Source organism: Equus quagga, chromosome 1 (assembly GCF_021613505.1).
Source record: "Equus quagga isolate Etosha38 chromosome 1, UCLA_HA_Equagga_1.0, whole genome shotgun sequence".
Classification (NCBI taxonomy): domain Eukaryota; kingdom Metazoa; phylum Chordata; class Mammalia; order Perissodactyla; family Equidae; genus Equus; species Equus quagga.
In genome coordinates, this window is record NC_060267.1 from 38,836,559 (window position 1) to 38,853,169 (window position 16,611).

The following is a 16,611-nucleotide window of genomic DNA, read 5'->3' on the forward strand; positions in this document are numbered from 1 at the left end:
AAAGACCAACTCTGTAATTAAAAGGTTGAACTTTAGACCAACTCAACCTCTGGGAAGGAGAGAGGTGGAAAATTGAGTTCAATCATATGGCCAATGATTTACTCAATCAATCATGCCTACATAATGAAACCCCACTAAAAACTTAGGACATTGAGGCTCCATGGCCCTTCCCAGTTGGTGAATACGTTGATGTGCAGGGAGAGTGATGCATCTGAAGTCCAGGAGAAGACAGCATAGAAGCTCTGCATTTCCTCCTACCACCTGACCTTGCCCTATGCCTCTCCTCATTTGGCTGTTCCTGATCTGTAACCTTTATAGTGAAACCACAATCATAAATATAGCTCCTTCAGTGAGCTCTGTGAGTTGTCCTACAAATTATCACATCTGAGGGGACTGTGGGAAGTCCTAAAGGTTTTAGCCAGCCAGGCAGAAGTAAGGGTGGCTTGGAGACACCCAAACTTATGGCTGGTGTCTGAAGTAGAGGTAGTCTTGTGAAGGACTATACCCTTAATTTGTCAGTACTAACTCTAGGTGGTTAGTATTAGAATTGAAATCTAATCCAATTCACCCAGGCGTGGGACACCCAGATAATGTCAGAGAATTGGTGTCAGAATTTAGGAGTATGGTTAATCAAGAGGTAGTTGTTCAAAAGACAGACATAAAGCACAGAAATGAGAGACAACAATGTACAGGGCCTGACAAAGAATAAGAAGCAGCCCCAGGATAATAGGCAATTAACAAGAGAAACTTTGCCAAGAGTAATGGAGAAATGAGCCTTTTTAGCAAAAAAATTGACAATGATGCTTGAAGTAAACTTTGTGAGAGGCATAAGGCAGACTGAGAAGCAGAAATTGACTCCATCATCTTAATCCGAAACAGCATGAGTTTGTACTTAGAAATGGCAATTTAAGAATGAGGAGTATCAGGCCAGCCTGGTGGCATTGTGGCTAAGTTTGCATACTCTGCTTCAGCTGACCAGGGTTCACTGGTTCAGATCTCGGGCACGGACCTACATACTACTTATCAAGCCATGCTGTGGTGGCGTCCCACATACAAAATACAGGAAGATTGGGACAGACGTTAGCTCAGGGACAATCTTCCTCAGGTAAAAAGAGGAAGATTGGCAATGGATTTTAGCTCAGTGTCAATCTTCCTCACCAAATAAATAAATAATGAGGAGTATGTAAGGGTGTATATTGTATCTGGATGAGAACAAAGATATTACCCTTAACCACATGGGTTAAGGAAATTTCACCTGTTCTAAAATGAAGACAGAATGGGAAATCAATATCAGAACCATTCCCTGTTGTGTAGCATTATCTTTTTAACACCATAGTAAAACAAATGTCATTTCCAATCCATTGCACGTGTTCAGTCATTTTAAGCTAATGTTTCATTGTCTCCCTCAAGCAGGAATTTCAAGACCTCTCCAAGTATTGTTGTAAATAGATATTGTAAATTATTGTAGCCAAAATTCTGGTACCCAGAGTAGGCAAGCACAAAGATACATTAATTTTCACAACATTTCACCTTAACCAGGCTTGTGTCTAAATTCTTTACATATTCCTCATCTCTTTAATGAGAATTCACAAATTGAATAGACACTTTTAAAGAAAACAATAAATAAAACACAAATAAATCTAAGACCTGGGACTCATTCCAAGTTATAAACAGCCAGATTGTTTTGGTTCCGGAATTCTGGAAGGAAATATATTGAGAACAGCAACTATGGATTCAGATAGCAAATTTCCCTGCTGAAAATATGCAGGAAGTGGAAGCGATGTGAATGAGTGTATAAAGGGGCATTTTGTCCTGTACTTGATGAATGAATAGGCTTAGCTAGCCATTATCAAACATCATGGGAACCATAAAGCTTACCTTCTCCCTTTCTTACAATCTGTTAATCCTTAGAAAACATGGAACATGTTTTTCCTGCTCATTTTCAATGTCTTTAGTGTTTTCTGCTTTAGGAAAAATTACTAACCTGAACGATTTCTGCTTTTAAAACATGTTCTAAGCCTTGGCTTTATAAGATCCCAAGTTTTCTCTTAAAAATCTCAAGAAGTCACCTAATAATATTTTCAACAAATTCTTATAACAACATTAATTTGAATTCACTTCAGCTGTACAGCAAATACACGCCATGGATTTCTTATGTGGGGAAGTATAGAGAGGAAAATTTTATAGTCACAAAAATCTAACATAAAATTCCAAAAGGTACGCAAAACATTGGATCATGAAAATAACCACAAGTTCATAAAACTTGATTTGCCAAAGCACAGTACTTTACAATATGGGATGGTTGATTTTATGTGTCAACTTGGCTGGGCCACTGTTCCCAGATATTTGGTCAAATATTATTCTGGATGTTTCTGTGAGGCTGTTTTTGGATGAGATTAACATTTAAATTGGTGAACTTCGAGTAAAGCAGAATGCCCTCCATAATGTGGGTGGACCTCATCCAGTCAGCTGAAGGCCTGAAGAGAACAAAAGACTGACTTCCTCCAGGAATAAGAGGGGATTCTGCAGCAGACGGCCTTTGACCTTGAATTGCAGTATCAGCCCTTCTCTGAGTCTCTAGTCTGCTGGCCCACTCTGCAGATTTGGGGACTTGCCAGTTATCATAAGTGTGTGAGCCAATTCCTTAAAATAGATCTCTTTCTACAGATATTTACATCCTATTGGTTATGTTTCTCTGGAAAACCCTGCCTCATGAACAAAAGAAACAATAAACAAATGGGTAAAAGTAGATATAAATCTAAAAAGATTAACCTCTAGCAAATTAAATAGTTACATAAAGAATTGTATACATTATAATAAAAAGATTCCCTAGTCACAAATATCTTTATACACAGAAAATTTCCACTTTTGACATTCATCATAAAATAAAAAATTATCAAAAATACATTAGCTTTGATAATAGTATCAAATAGTAGTATTTTTTATGTTTTTCTTTTTTTCAGGAAGATTAGCCCTGAGCTAACATCTGCTGCCAATCTTCCTCTTTTTGCTGAGGAAGACTGGCCCTGAGCTAACATCCATGCCAATCTTCCTCTACTTTATACGTAGGACGCCTAGCACAGCATGGCTTGACAAGCGGTGCCTAGGTCAGCACCCGAGATCCGAACTGGTGAACGCTGGGCCCCCAAAGTGGAATGTGTGAACTTAACCACCGCGCCACTGGGCCAGCCCCTCAAATAGTATTTTTAATACATACTGACACAGATATCTTTCCTTTTCTTCCTAGTTTCCTTTCTTCTGGTAAGAGTATTTTGACTTTCCTATGGGTAATTACCTGTTCGAGGTTGACCTCACATTCTAGGCCAGAGCTAAGCCTGTCTGCATGGAGAAAGCCCTTACATAGAATGAATGGAAAGTTCACAGTTCCTGCAATGTAGCCACAGAGAAAGGGAGGTTCTATAGCCTTGGCATAGACACCAAAAAAGGGAGATGGTCTAAGTATAATGCAACAAGAATTTGGGAACCCAGAACCACACATTAGGCCAGTGGTAATGGTTTGCTGAGGAGGTTTTTTTGCCTTACACTCTAGTAGAAGCGCTTTCTGGACTCTGTTGTAACTCTTCTCACAGGTGGAGGGATACAAGTCTTGGAAGTCTCTTTGTCCAGGGGTCTCCTCACCTGGCAGATTTCTCATTCCTCTCGAGCTGTCAACTATCATCACCATCTTGAGCTGATCAGGGCAAGAGAAGCTGGGCTCATTCAGGTATATCCCATAACCATTGAAATATTCGGGAATGGTTATGTGACTCAAATCAGGACAATAAAGCCGCAATCACAGGACTACTTCTGGGAATGTCAGCAAAGAAAAGCTCTCTTTCCTTTGATATCGTGATGCTGCAAGGATGCATGTGAGGGAAACAGCTACCTTTTTTCAACTTGTGGAAAGATGCTTCCTGAGAGTAAACTATGCAGAATAAAGCAAAGTTATTCTTGTGATATAACCTGTTTTAAGGCCCAATGGCAAGGAAATGAAGGCTTCAGTGTAATTGCTCCTAAGAATGGAACCTGAGCTGAACATACTCTTTTCTTGGTACACAGGCCTCATTTTCAATCTATTCTTTACTTTCCATTAGTACTTCCCATAATTTACTCAAGGGGGTTGAGGTACATGCTGGACATAGGAAGCAGAAGGCACAGGAAAAAGTGATTGAGACTATATCTTCTCACCCAATTGAGACCATCCCTTCTCATTATCAGGTGTCACTATTTTCACACTTGTTATATTGTGTGTGTTTGTTAAGGCAAGTTTATTATTAAATTTAGGAACTGTGTTTTGGAATAGAAAACTCCCTCCTTTTCTCCTTATACTCTTATTGTATCCACATTTCAGAATACTTTTTTTTTCTTTCACTAAACAATTTGAAGCCTTCTAAAAAAGGAGAGTCTTGGGCAGGAAAATAAATGAATGACTTCAGGGTTGTACTTCTGCCCTTAGGAAAGATGTTGGAGGTATTCCTTCTCTAGGCAACAAAGCTTCTACACTGTGGGATTATGTCACATCAAGGAGCATAAACTCTAGTGAAGTGTTCCATTACTTCCAGGGAGCAGAAAAAATGCAAGGCAAAATCTCTGTTAATCTCCACTGTGTACTCATAAGTATAAAAGAGCTTCCAAGGACACATAAGGAGGTCACATAAGCAGACACTATACATTTTTGTACAGACATAAATAACTGTCAATATGAGCTTTGCCCTTTATACCGCAAATATACCACCATGATTTTTTAGATGCTATGCTCTCTGAGACTCCCTAGCCAGTGACAATATTAAACTACAAGAAGGGAGAGTGGCAGTCCCTCTCGGCTGAGAGCAGGGTGACATTAAATAAATGCAAGTTTCAGCAGTAGGAATTTAGATAAAGTGGCAAAAGAGAGAATGGATAAATAATAATTTGTGCATTCTAGACACTTGAATGCGTTCAAGGAAGTTGTACAATCGTTTTTCTAGGAGATAGTTCCTGATGAAAGTACTGTCTACCATATGCTTGCCTTTGGGCAGAGAAAGAACCAGCTACATGTTTTTAAGCCATTTCCAGCTCTAAGTCCCGGACATTATTAAAATGAAGAGAAAGAGCTGCTGTTGACTGAACCAGCATGGTTTTCTCTGACTCATTCACATTATGCGGAATTGGCTCAAAAAAGAGAACAGATGTGGGTCATCAGGGTGCACTGCCGACTTTTTGGCTGGTCTGAGAAAGCTGATCTTCTATACTCTGCACTTGCAGATGTATGGTAATAGCTAACATTTAACACTTCAAAACAATAGGAAAACAACTAGTGAAAAGAACAGGAAAAAAACCTCTTAACCATTTTTTTTCCGTCACTTTGAACGTAAAGCATGTCTAGGAAAAGTCTGTCGAGGGTGCAACTTTATCAAGTGCCATTTTACAATAAGGAAAAGAAACCCATAAACTGGGTATCCTTTTACTTCTCCCCAATAAGGCTGATTCTCGAGTGTTTGTATCCCTCGACCAGGAATTACTAAGTCCTGTTATTTTTGTTTTCCAAGAGAGAATTAATCTGGAAGTATAATTTTTTTCCTGGAGATATTCCGCTCCCTTTCTGGCTGTCTCCAGATAAGCTGTGTTTCTGAATTGATAAAAACCAGATTGTTCAACTACTGATGAAATGTTGATAGTACCACGAAAAGCTTTATGGATAAAACTCGATTAGAATTCCTAACAATGTGCAGGCCTTTAGCTATTTGCATTTGTTGAGGTTAGGCGTGTAGTCCCACGTTGCCCTGAGAAGTGTGGATCTAGCCCAAAACACAGCCAATGTCATACCAAAACATACTTAAAGGAGTACAGAGCCCCAGATTTTCATGATTGAAGGCCAGATTCGGTCCTTTGAGATATTTGCACAACTCCCATTAGAAATTAACAGGGGTTGCAAAAATACATATTTGGGGAAAAATGTTAACCTTACTCAGCTCAGAGGTTGTTCCTTAATAGCTGATGTTTAGAAAACTTTCTGTGACATGGCCAAATATCTATATGATTCTTCTGCCAGCAGTTTGGGAAGTCTAAGGGGAAAACCAGCTCATATTAGTTGAGTGAATATTGTTGTCGGCATTTCAGAAGAGGGTTTGGGTATTGCGATGTTCTGTTATGTTGTTGTTATTGCTGCTGTTGTTATTAATCATAGACTAGTCATAATAAGCTTATAAAGTAGACATTTGTGGGGTTTTTTTGTGTGTGTGGTGAGAAAGATTAGCCCTGAGCTAACATCTGTTGCCAATCTCTTTTTTTTGCTTGAGGAAGATTGTCCCTGAGTTAACACCTGTGCCAGTCTTCCTCTATTTTATATGTGGGACACCACCACAGCATGATTTGATGAGCAGTGTGTAGGTCTGCACCCAGGATCCAGACCTGTGAACCCCAGGTTACTGAAGCAGAGTGCACGAACTTAACCACTATCCCACTGGGCCAGCTCCAGATGTTTGTGTTTTATTTTTACAAATGAAGAAAATGAATGTTTGAGGAATCAAGTGATTTTTCTGAAGTCATACAGCGAGTAGTTGTCAGAATCACAATTTACCCTCAAGCCAATATACCTTCCAGAACTCAAGCTCTTTCAACAATACCAAGATGTGCAAGTGACTTGTCACCAGCACGAGAGGACTCAACCCAGGAGAGAGAGTAGTGATGACCTGAGGATCTGTACAAAAGGCAGGCCCTCCAACTAGCTTAGTCCGAAACACTACACTGCCCTGTAGATGTATGCCCAAGGGTGAGAAGAAATTAAAACCTAAAGGGATAAAAACTGAGAGCGAGGTTGAAAATATAGGTCCTTAGATCAGTCAACACTCTTACTAACTGCAATCAGACCTCCAAATAAATTTCTCCGTCCTCAATCCTGTATAAAAGAAGCAGAAATAAGTCCTATTATGTTATCTATTAGATATTATCTAGTTTGTTTTGATCTTTCAATATATCACATAATTATTATGTACACAGTTTAGGATTTTTTTTAAAACACTCTTCTCTCACCCTCCTTTGTTCTCATCCTTTCTTTTTCTGAAAAATACAGGCTGTGGTGTAAGAAACCACCACACCATTAATCAGAAATGAGAAAATTGAAGGTTTATTCAAAAGCACTAGGTTTACAAATCTGAGCCAAGAATTTATAAGGTGTAACTTTTTCTGACACCTGACAGCTTGGGCTTCTCTCGCTTTTTTGACACAGAAGGATCAAGAGATTAGTTTTCTGGCCCTTCTACATAAGATTTTGCCAAACCCACAATATGTAGAAACCTATCAATGTGATAAATAATATGAAAAACAAATCCTGGGAAAAGGATTAAATTTGGTGGAGACTTCCTTCAAATCGCCAAATTCATCTTTCTCAAAAGGAGAGAGGAAGCTGCTAACGCTGCCTTGGAAAATTTGAAAGTGAAATATGTTCACCTCTCTTTACTTATCCAAATATCTCAACTTAGTTAAAGCAATGGACTCAAAACATCCTGTGATTGAAATGGCAGCTTTTTTTCAGTTACTTTCCCAAACTGATTAAAAACAGAAAATTCATATTGCAGGTCATAACCAGAAGTGATATAAAATGTTTTCCCCAAGAAACAACAAAAAAATTATAAACAAATGCAAAAAAAGAAATACTAAGGGAAATGGGAAGAAAAATTGAGGTCATGAATAAAAAGTGGTTTTGAGCAAAATAAAGTTTCAAAACGTTAAAGAATTAATCAGCAGCTGTGATTTTTTTTCCCCCGTAAATAATGTAGCAGTTACAAGCACAGGCTCAGCCACTTCATAGCTGTGGCATCTTAGGCAAATTACTTCATCTCTCTCCATTTTATTTTCCTCACCCATATTATAGCTGTACCTGCATCAAACATTGTAACCTTGGTGTAAAGATTAAATAATTTGATCTTTGTAAATCTCTGAAAAATCTTGCCCAGTACATAAACAAATCTTACTACCTGATTGCCAAATAAATGTCACTACTCTGTTTGTTAAACTCCAAAACGTGAATTTGAAAGGAGTCCATTACATTTAGAATGTTTCTTAATGTATTTAAGTCTATATTTTCTACCCTTTCTGTGTAATATTAGGGGGAGAAAGGAGAAATATTATCAATCTGGGTTCACCTTCTGTGTTTCAGCCTTTTATTCGTCTTTGACTCTCTTATATTTATTTTAAAAGAATACTGATTCAAAGCGATGGAGTGGGGCCGGCCGGGTGGTGCAGCGGTTAAGTGCTCACGTTCTGCTTCGGTGGCCCCAGGTTCACCGGTTCCGATCCCGGGGGCGGACATGGCACCACTTGGCAAGCCATGCTGTGTCAGGCATACCACATATAAAGTGGAGGAAGATGGGCACAGATGTTAGCTCAGGGCCAGTCTTCCTCAGCAAAAAGAGGAGGATTGGCAGCAGATGTTAGCTCAGGGCTAATCTTCCTCAAAAAAAAAAAAAAATGATGTAGTAATGAGCAGCAAAGTTAGCGGGCTTGACATCCCTCAGGGGTATTTTGTTCTTTTACCTCACTAATTTATTAAATGTTCTTCTTATAGCAAATAAACCTTTATGTTAGAAATGACATTGGATTCTTTGTTAAGATGTGAGTGCAAAAAAAAAAAAATACTAATATGAAGGAGAAGGAAAACAGCTGATTTATCAATCACTGGAATAGTATTATCTAAATGTCCATTGCTTTAAGTTTGAAGTTTGGTCTAGAGCAGTGGTTCTCAAGTTTTAGCACGCCTTAGAATCACCTGGAAGTCTCCTTTAACGATAGATTGCTGGTTCCAATCCCCAGAATTCCTGATTCAGCAGGTCTGGGGTGGGTCTAAAAATTCGACTTTTCTAACACATTCTCAGGTGATGATGAGCTAAGGACCACACTTTCAGAACCTCTACTCTAAATGCATACATTAAAGGCACTTGGAAAGTTTAAAAAAAAAAATACCAATGCCTTGTAAATCAGAATCTTTGGGGGTGGGTCTGGGCAATAGCATTTTTTTTTTTTTAATACAGGGAAAGATTTGCCCTGAGTGAACATCTATTGCCAATCTTCCTCTTTGTTTTTCCCCCTCCCCAAAGCCCCAATACATGGTTGTATATCCTAGTCGTCAGACCTTCTGGTTCTTCTATGTGAGCTACCACCACAACATGGCAACCGACAGACAGGTGGTGTGGTTCCACAACCAGGAAACCAATCCAGGCCACCAAAGCAGTGAAAGCACCAAACTTTAACCACTAGGCCATCAGGGCTGGCTCTGGGCAACAGCATTTTTTTAAAAACCCTCCCCAGGTGACTCTATGGTAGAGACAGGATTGAGGACTCTTGGTCTAGAGAAATGATTGTCAAGCAGGATGGCTGCCAAATCAAATTCACCTGGGAAGATATTTCAACTCCTCCTTACCCCACCCCCAAGATGAGATGGTGCCCTGGGAAGGGGGTGGGAACCAACTTTTTAAGTGTTTCTCAAAGTTAGTCTTGGGATCACTTCGGTCCAAGTTACCTTATATTTATTAAAAATGAAGATCCCTTGCCTCACCCAGGACCAACAAAGTCTCAGATGATTTACACCCCACGCTAAAGTTTGAAAATTACCGCCCTAGGGAGAAGAAGGGGCAGATTCTAATTCTTCCTTGCAGATTAGGAGTTGCGGTGGGACTTCACAATTAATATAATAATGGCTTAGTTCACAGTTCCGTGGCACCAGCCCTAGGGATCTGAAAGGAGAATCTCTAAAAAGAGAAAGGCAGGAAGGAAAGGGATAGATGGGCAAGGATAGAAAAGGGAGTGCTGACGTAACTCCTCTCTCCTTAGCGGAACCAGTAACCACCCACATGGCTTCTCCTTTCATTTGCCCTGGCACCCGGGGATAAAATGTGTTCTGTGGACGCACATTTCTAAAGCACCAAGCAGCCTCTGCTGACAGCTGGTTGCCATCTCAACATGGAAAAAGTGAGAGAGCAACAGAATTTTGCAAAGAAGCATTTTTCTTTATTTTTCTCTCTAAACGGGGAAAGATGGGAAGTGTGATTACGTAAGGTAGTGAAAACAATAGAAACTAATGGAAAGTGAAATTTTTAGAAAGATGCCTATCGAGGAGAGACTGTCCTGTGTGAAGCTGTTTAACCTCTTCTATGCAATCTAACACCATGTTACTGCTACATATCATCATACTATGGATGAGTTCAAATACTACCTTCTGGGCATTTCCAAAAAGATAAAAATGAACAAAGAGGGCTTACATCACTTTGGAGAGATAAAGACTGCACACGGTGTTGTCAGCCATCATAATTCTCTATCTGGCTTGCTAGAGTTTGCAATTTTGCCCCTGGAACTGATGGTTCTCCTGATGCCTTTGAACCAAAGGGGAGCCCCAGCTCTGTTCCCTGGATTCTCGGTGAATCTCTTGGCTGACGTTGTTTTCCATCAGCCCACAGCTTGGTTGTACATTGACAGCTTTAGGCAATGCTGCATAGTGCTGGGGTCAGCAAAAGAAACAAAGAATAATCAGTTCTACTTGAAGAAGAAGTTCTACTTTGAAGAAATCTGCCAAAACGTTTTATAACCCAGAGTTGGGTTCCTAACAAGATTCGCAAATACCTAAGGACTTTCTAAGTTACAAATATTGTATCAGTTATTAGTGTTACACACTTCTAAGCAGCTTTTTCTCCATGTGAACCATGTATGGTCACTCTAACTCCTTAACCATGATTTAAAATTTTAGGATGAAAATATGTAAAGTACTGAAAATTCATCTAAGCAGATCATAAAGTTGCAAAGTCAAACGATTCCTCCATGACTTTTCCTTAAATTCAGAGGAAATTGAGAGAGCTTGTTTTCCTTCCACTTTATCTGAAGTAACCAGAGGGTTTTATTTTTGTTAACTTATCAGATTTACTAAGATTGCTCTCATCTAAAATATAACTGATTCTGGGAAGATTGTATCCTCCTGCATGGTGCTATTGCATAGCACGTAGAAATTAGAGCTCCTATACCAACATTCCACATCTTGTCAATAGTCTAGTCCACTGTTCATTACTATTATTCTGAAAAATGTGTAGAAACTTCTGGAAAGCGTGAACACACTGGATTTATGTATGTCAGAATGAGACTAAAGAAAGGAAGACAGTGAACTGGCACGCTTTCCTTGAGGAACATAAGATTTAAGATGGCAGTAGTTTGTATCTGTGTCAAGAAAGGATGATTTGCTAATTCAGAATAGATGCTCAGTTTTTACTACATTTTGTAAAGAGAATCTCTTTCTTTCTTTTGTAGCCGCCCCTGACACAGGAAGGGTTAATAATCACTGGAAAAAGCTTGCCAACAAACTGTGACCCGGAGGTGAGAAGGCCGGTTAGCCAATGATCGGTAAGACCTCCAGGGGGAGGCAACCTAAGACAGGCAGCGGTCGCCTGGGGGCACAGATGGAGACACGATATCGGGAGCAGAAGGAGCCGTTGCCTAGGAGGCCCTGCATGCTCCGAGATAAAATATACAAGCTCAGCAATAACATGATAATATCAAAACAGAGGCCAAGGGAGGGCCCCTTGAGAAATCACTAAGAATTCTTGGCATTCGCTGATTACTTCATCCAGAACACCTGTGTATTAACAGATGTAAGCTATGTATATATTGAAACGCTGGTTATAATAAACTCAGAGTGGCCATCAGCCCTCTCCACATCTATCCTGATGTGTACATTGGATTGCGACACCGACATCTTTGAGAAAGACCATGGATTCTGACTGCACTTCTCACAATGAGAAAATATTACTTGTGTCTCCCACCTACCATAAATATAATGAAGTGAAACTTGCACATTTTTGTTTAGACTCAAAAGCACTGCATTTACTATCATGAACTCATGATTTTAACGAGATTAGAAAAATTTTACTAATAGCAAAACATCACAAGTGGAGTTGCTAAATGGTAAAGAAGCAAACATGATGAGAATAAATGTATGTAAAGGAAAAAGATAAAACTCTTTAGTTTCCAGTGCAAAGTGTATGTCCACAATACGTGATATAGGAAAAGGCAATTTTCTAGAGTTATTTTTTTTTATGAGGAGACCACAACAAATACATATGCTATTTTCTCCTATCTTTGGCCATTCACTGCCATTTTAGCCTAGAATATAGTATTAAATGTCACTATTACTAAAACTGAATAACTTCAAATTGGTTAAACTAATTATTGGGAATAGAAAAAAGTGTGTTTGTTTTGAATGAATGATATGAATTAGTAATTTATCTTTAAAAGAGAGTTTTTGAATAGTGGGTGGAATCAACATTATTGCTCTAAGGCAGCAGTCCTTAAAGTATGTTCTGAAGACTCCTGGGGGTCTCTGAGAGGTTTTTTGGGGTTCATGAGATCAAAACTATTTTATAATTACACTAAGTTGTTATTTGCCTCTTTCGCTGTGTTGACATTTGCACTGATGGTCAAAAGCAAAGGCGGACAAAATTGTTAGTGCCTCAGCACTGAATAAGGCCATAGCACAGAACATCATCTCTACACACTTTCAATTAAAAAAATGGTTTCAATTAAAAATTTCCTTGATTAAACAGTAAAAATGATTAGTTTTTAAAAATCTTGCCCCTTTGGTCTGTGTCTTTTTGATTATTCGATGTGACGTAATAGGTGGCCCACATAAAGCACTTCCGCTACTCAATGAAGTATGATGGTTTTCTCACGTAAAAGCATGTGGGCAATTTTGTGAGTTGCAAGCAGAGCTAGCTGCTTTTTTCTGTGGAACACCACTTTTGCATGAAAGAATGATTGGCAGGCAGGCTATCATCATGCAGATTTAGCCATTTGGCTGATAATTTCTTCAAAATCAACAAAGTGAGGCAATCATTTCAAGGACAACAATTGACAGGCTTGTTGCAAGAGTAAAATTCAAGTTTTTGGGTAAAAAATTAGAATTTTCAAAACGTATTTGCCACCATGAGTTTGATAACTTCGCAATATTTGAGGAGTTTTCAAATGAGCTTTGTGGCTATTTTAATGAAAGTAATTTTTATATTGTATCATGAAATACGGCTTCATTTAAGAGGACTGCAATAACTCAATAAATCAAGTGTTTCCAAATGACTAATATATCATTTTACAAAATCAAGCATGGATAAAAGTACAAGGGAGACCAATAGACTATAATACACAGAGTACACAAAGTTCATTAATATTCTTTCAGATCCCACATTGCAACTAAACTTTAAGAAACAACCACTTGTCGAGCTTTGGTGTAATATCAACGAAGAACACCCACAATTATTAAATGCTATTAAAAATACTCTTTGTTTTTCAAACTGGATATCTGTGTGAGGCTGGATTCTTCATATACTTCAACCAAAACAACATATTACAAAAGATGGAACGCGGAGCAGATACGAGAGAATCAGCTGTTTTCTCTTAAGCCCAAAATTAAAGAGATTTGCAAAAAGCATAAATAACATATAATTATTTTCATAAAAGTGTTTTCTGTTATTTTTATTATTTTTAAATGAACTAAAATATTTTAAAATTCTCAATTGTAACTTCTTACTCAGTAAATATTGATAGATATAATCCACATAAACACAAGTTTTTGAGGTCCTCAATAATTTTTAGTGGTATAAAGTGTTCCTGAAACAAAAGTGTTTGAGAACCATTGCCCTGGCCTAGGGTTATCACTTTCACTGTCATCTTGTGAACAAACACTGATTGTGGCACACCTAGAGGCAATTTTGTAAGGGTAAGCAGTCAGAGAAATATTACGGCATTAAGATTCTTCAGAGAATTAGAAGATGTACAAACCTTGTGAACAGTTTCAGTATCCTGTAGATTGTAGCATATAGGGCTGCCTCCTGAGCTGATGTCCAGTCCTATCCAGTAACGTGCATACTGCTATCCCTGCTTGACAATACAGTGCATAAATTAAGGACATGCCCTTTTTTCTTGCAGCATCTTAAAAATAAATTGTCCTTGACATAAACAAAGAAATAATGCAGGAAAAAAGTCAGAAGAAAACTAATTCAAAGAGGTCATGCAATAGAAGCCAATGTAATGAGTTTGGTGACAGTACGATTGAGATAACAGGAAAAGAGCAGAAGCTGCATCGATGGAGTTTAACAAATGTTACAAAGCCTATTGATTCCAATGATGCTTTTCACTGTGGATGTACTTGAGAATGAATCTAAGAGTCAAGCAAAACATTCTAGATACAAAGCTGATTGCCTATGAAGATAGATGATGTGTTCGCTTCGACTTTCGTTTGAATGTGGTGGCTTAGGACAAGGAAGGAAGAAATGGAAAGAGAATTGGTGATTGTGTCAATCGTGTTTATATCGCTCAGGGGTACAAGTCAGGAAATAGAAGTCCTCCAGTTATTTTCACAGAGGAAATTTAATATAAAGGATTGTGAGGTATTGTAGAAGCAGAAACTCCAGGAGACAGCTACTACTCCCTAAATCTGACGAAACAAAAGGAAGAGGCTATTGAAACTTAGAAGCTTCGAGGGGGGGCCCTGCAGAGCTGGGGCTGCTGTTTATTTGACTGGTGTTGGCCCCTTAGACAGCTGAAGAGAGGGGCACCACGGAACTGGGACCCAGACTTCTCAGCAAGGGCACTGCCCAAGTGCTGCTGATGCCTCAGGAGCAAAGTGAGTTGACCTCTGAAAAAAGAGAGTCATTTCTGAGAAAATTATAGAATCCTTAGGTATGCATGCTTGTGTTATCTTGGAACTGAGAGTACTGCCAGTAAAAGTAAAAGGGAAAAATAAATGAATATTGTGTATAGGATTACACATATGCTAGACTCCAAAAACTGAGGAAGAAAAAGAAATGATAGAAAAATGTGTGATTCAATTGCCAGAAGTTTAAAAATGAACGCAGCACAGTCTATCAACATAATTTTGAATGTTTAAAATGAGAAAGAGGGGCCAGCAGTTAAGTGCACACATTATGCTTTGGCGGCCTGGGGTTCGCCGGTTCGGATCCCGGATGTGGACATGGCACCGCTTGGCAAACCATGCTGTGGTAGGCGTCCCACATATAAAGTAGAGGAAAATGGGCATGGATGTTAGCTCAGGGCCAGTCTTCCTCAGCAAAAAGAGGAGGATGGGCAGCAGTTAGCTCAGGGCTAATCTTCCTAAAAAAAAAATAAATAAAAAATAAAAAGTAAAATGAGAAAGAAAATTATCTGATGAGACATTGAAAAGATATAAAATATAGATGCAGACATATAAGCAAGGATAAATACACTAGTATGTCAAAGACCTACCAAAATTGTTTCTGAGTTAGAAAGATCCAGAAAAACTGAAATCATGAAAAAAAGTAAGGATAAAAATATGGGTAATTTTAAATTTATAACAAGGTAATGCTCAAGGAAAAAAGAGATGAACTATATAAAGAAGATATTATGTTAATAAATGACAGAAAAGTCATCACTCATCTTCTATTTTGTTACCACCTTCTGTATCAAGATAATACTCTTCAGTCTAGAAAGTGGTAAACAAATATATTTTATTTTATTGTTATTATTTTTTAAAGATTGGCACCTGAGCTAAAAACTGTTGCCAATCTTTTCTTTTCTTCTCCCCAAAGCCCCCAGTACATAGCTGTATATTCCAGTTGTGAGTGCCTCTGGTTGTGCTATGTGAGACGATGCCTCAGCATGGCCTGATGAGCAGTGCCATGTCGGCGCCCGGGATCCAAACCTACAATACCCTGGGCTACTGAAGTGGAGTGCACGAACTTAACCACTCGGCCACGGGGCCAGCCTAACGAATGTGTTTTAAAACAAACTAAAGTATGATGAAAGTGAAACAACAGTCAGAGAATATCTAATTTAAATAAATTCCTTTCTCTGGACCCACCTGAATTGCTTCCCAGAGAACTGAAGGAATGCACAGATATGACTATAGAACGAATGTCTGGATATGAAAATGGGAGAATGGGAGGAGTGTCAGAAATCTCTTTTTCCTGGTTATCCTAAGAATAAGAAAGGACAGATTCCTAAGAACAGAAAGGACAGATCCCATAAACTAAAGTTCAGTAAGTTTGATATGGATGCTTGCAATTTTAGAACTTAAAAATTATGAGAGGCTGGCCCTGTGGTGCTCCGCCTCAGTGGCCTCAGTTCACGAGTCTGGATCCAGAGCGTGGACCGACACCACTCATCAAGCCATGCTGAGGTGGCAACCCACATACCAAATAGAGGAAGATTGGCACAGATGTTAGCTCAGAGCGAATCTTCCTCACACACACACAAAAACTGTGGCGTCAGTATATCTTCCAAAGGAAGAGTCATGAAAACCTCATTAACATTTTTAACAAAGTTGTTAGGGGAGAGGGAAATGCCATGGATAATCATAATTTGAATTAAAAGAGGTGTTTGAGGGGCTGGCCCAGCAGCATAGTAGTTAAGTTCATGCACTTCACTTTGGCAGCCGAGGGTTTGCAGGTTCAGATCCTGGGCACAGACCTACATACTGCTCATCAGACTATGCTGAGACAGCATCCCACATACAAAATAGAGGAAGTTTGGCACAGATGTTAGCTCAGCGACAATCTTCCTCAAGCTAAAAGAGGAAGATTGGCAACAGATGCTGGCTCAGGGCCAATCTTCCTCATCAGAAAG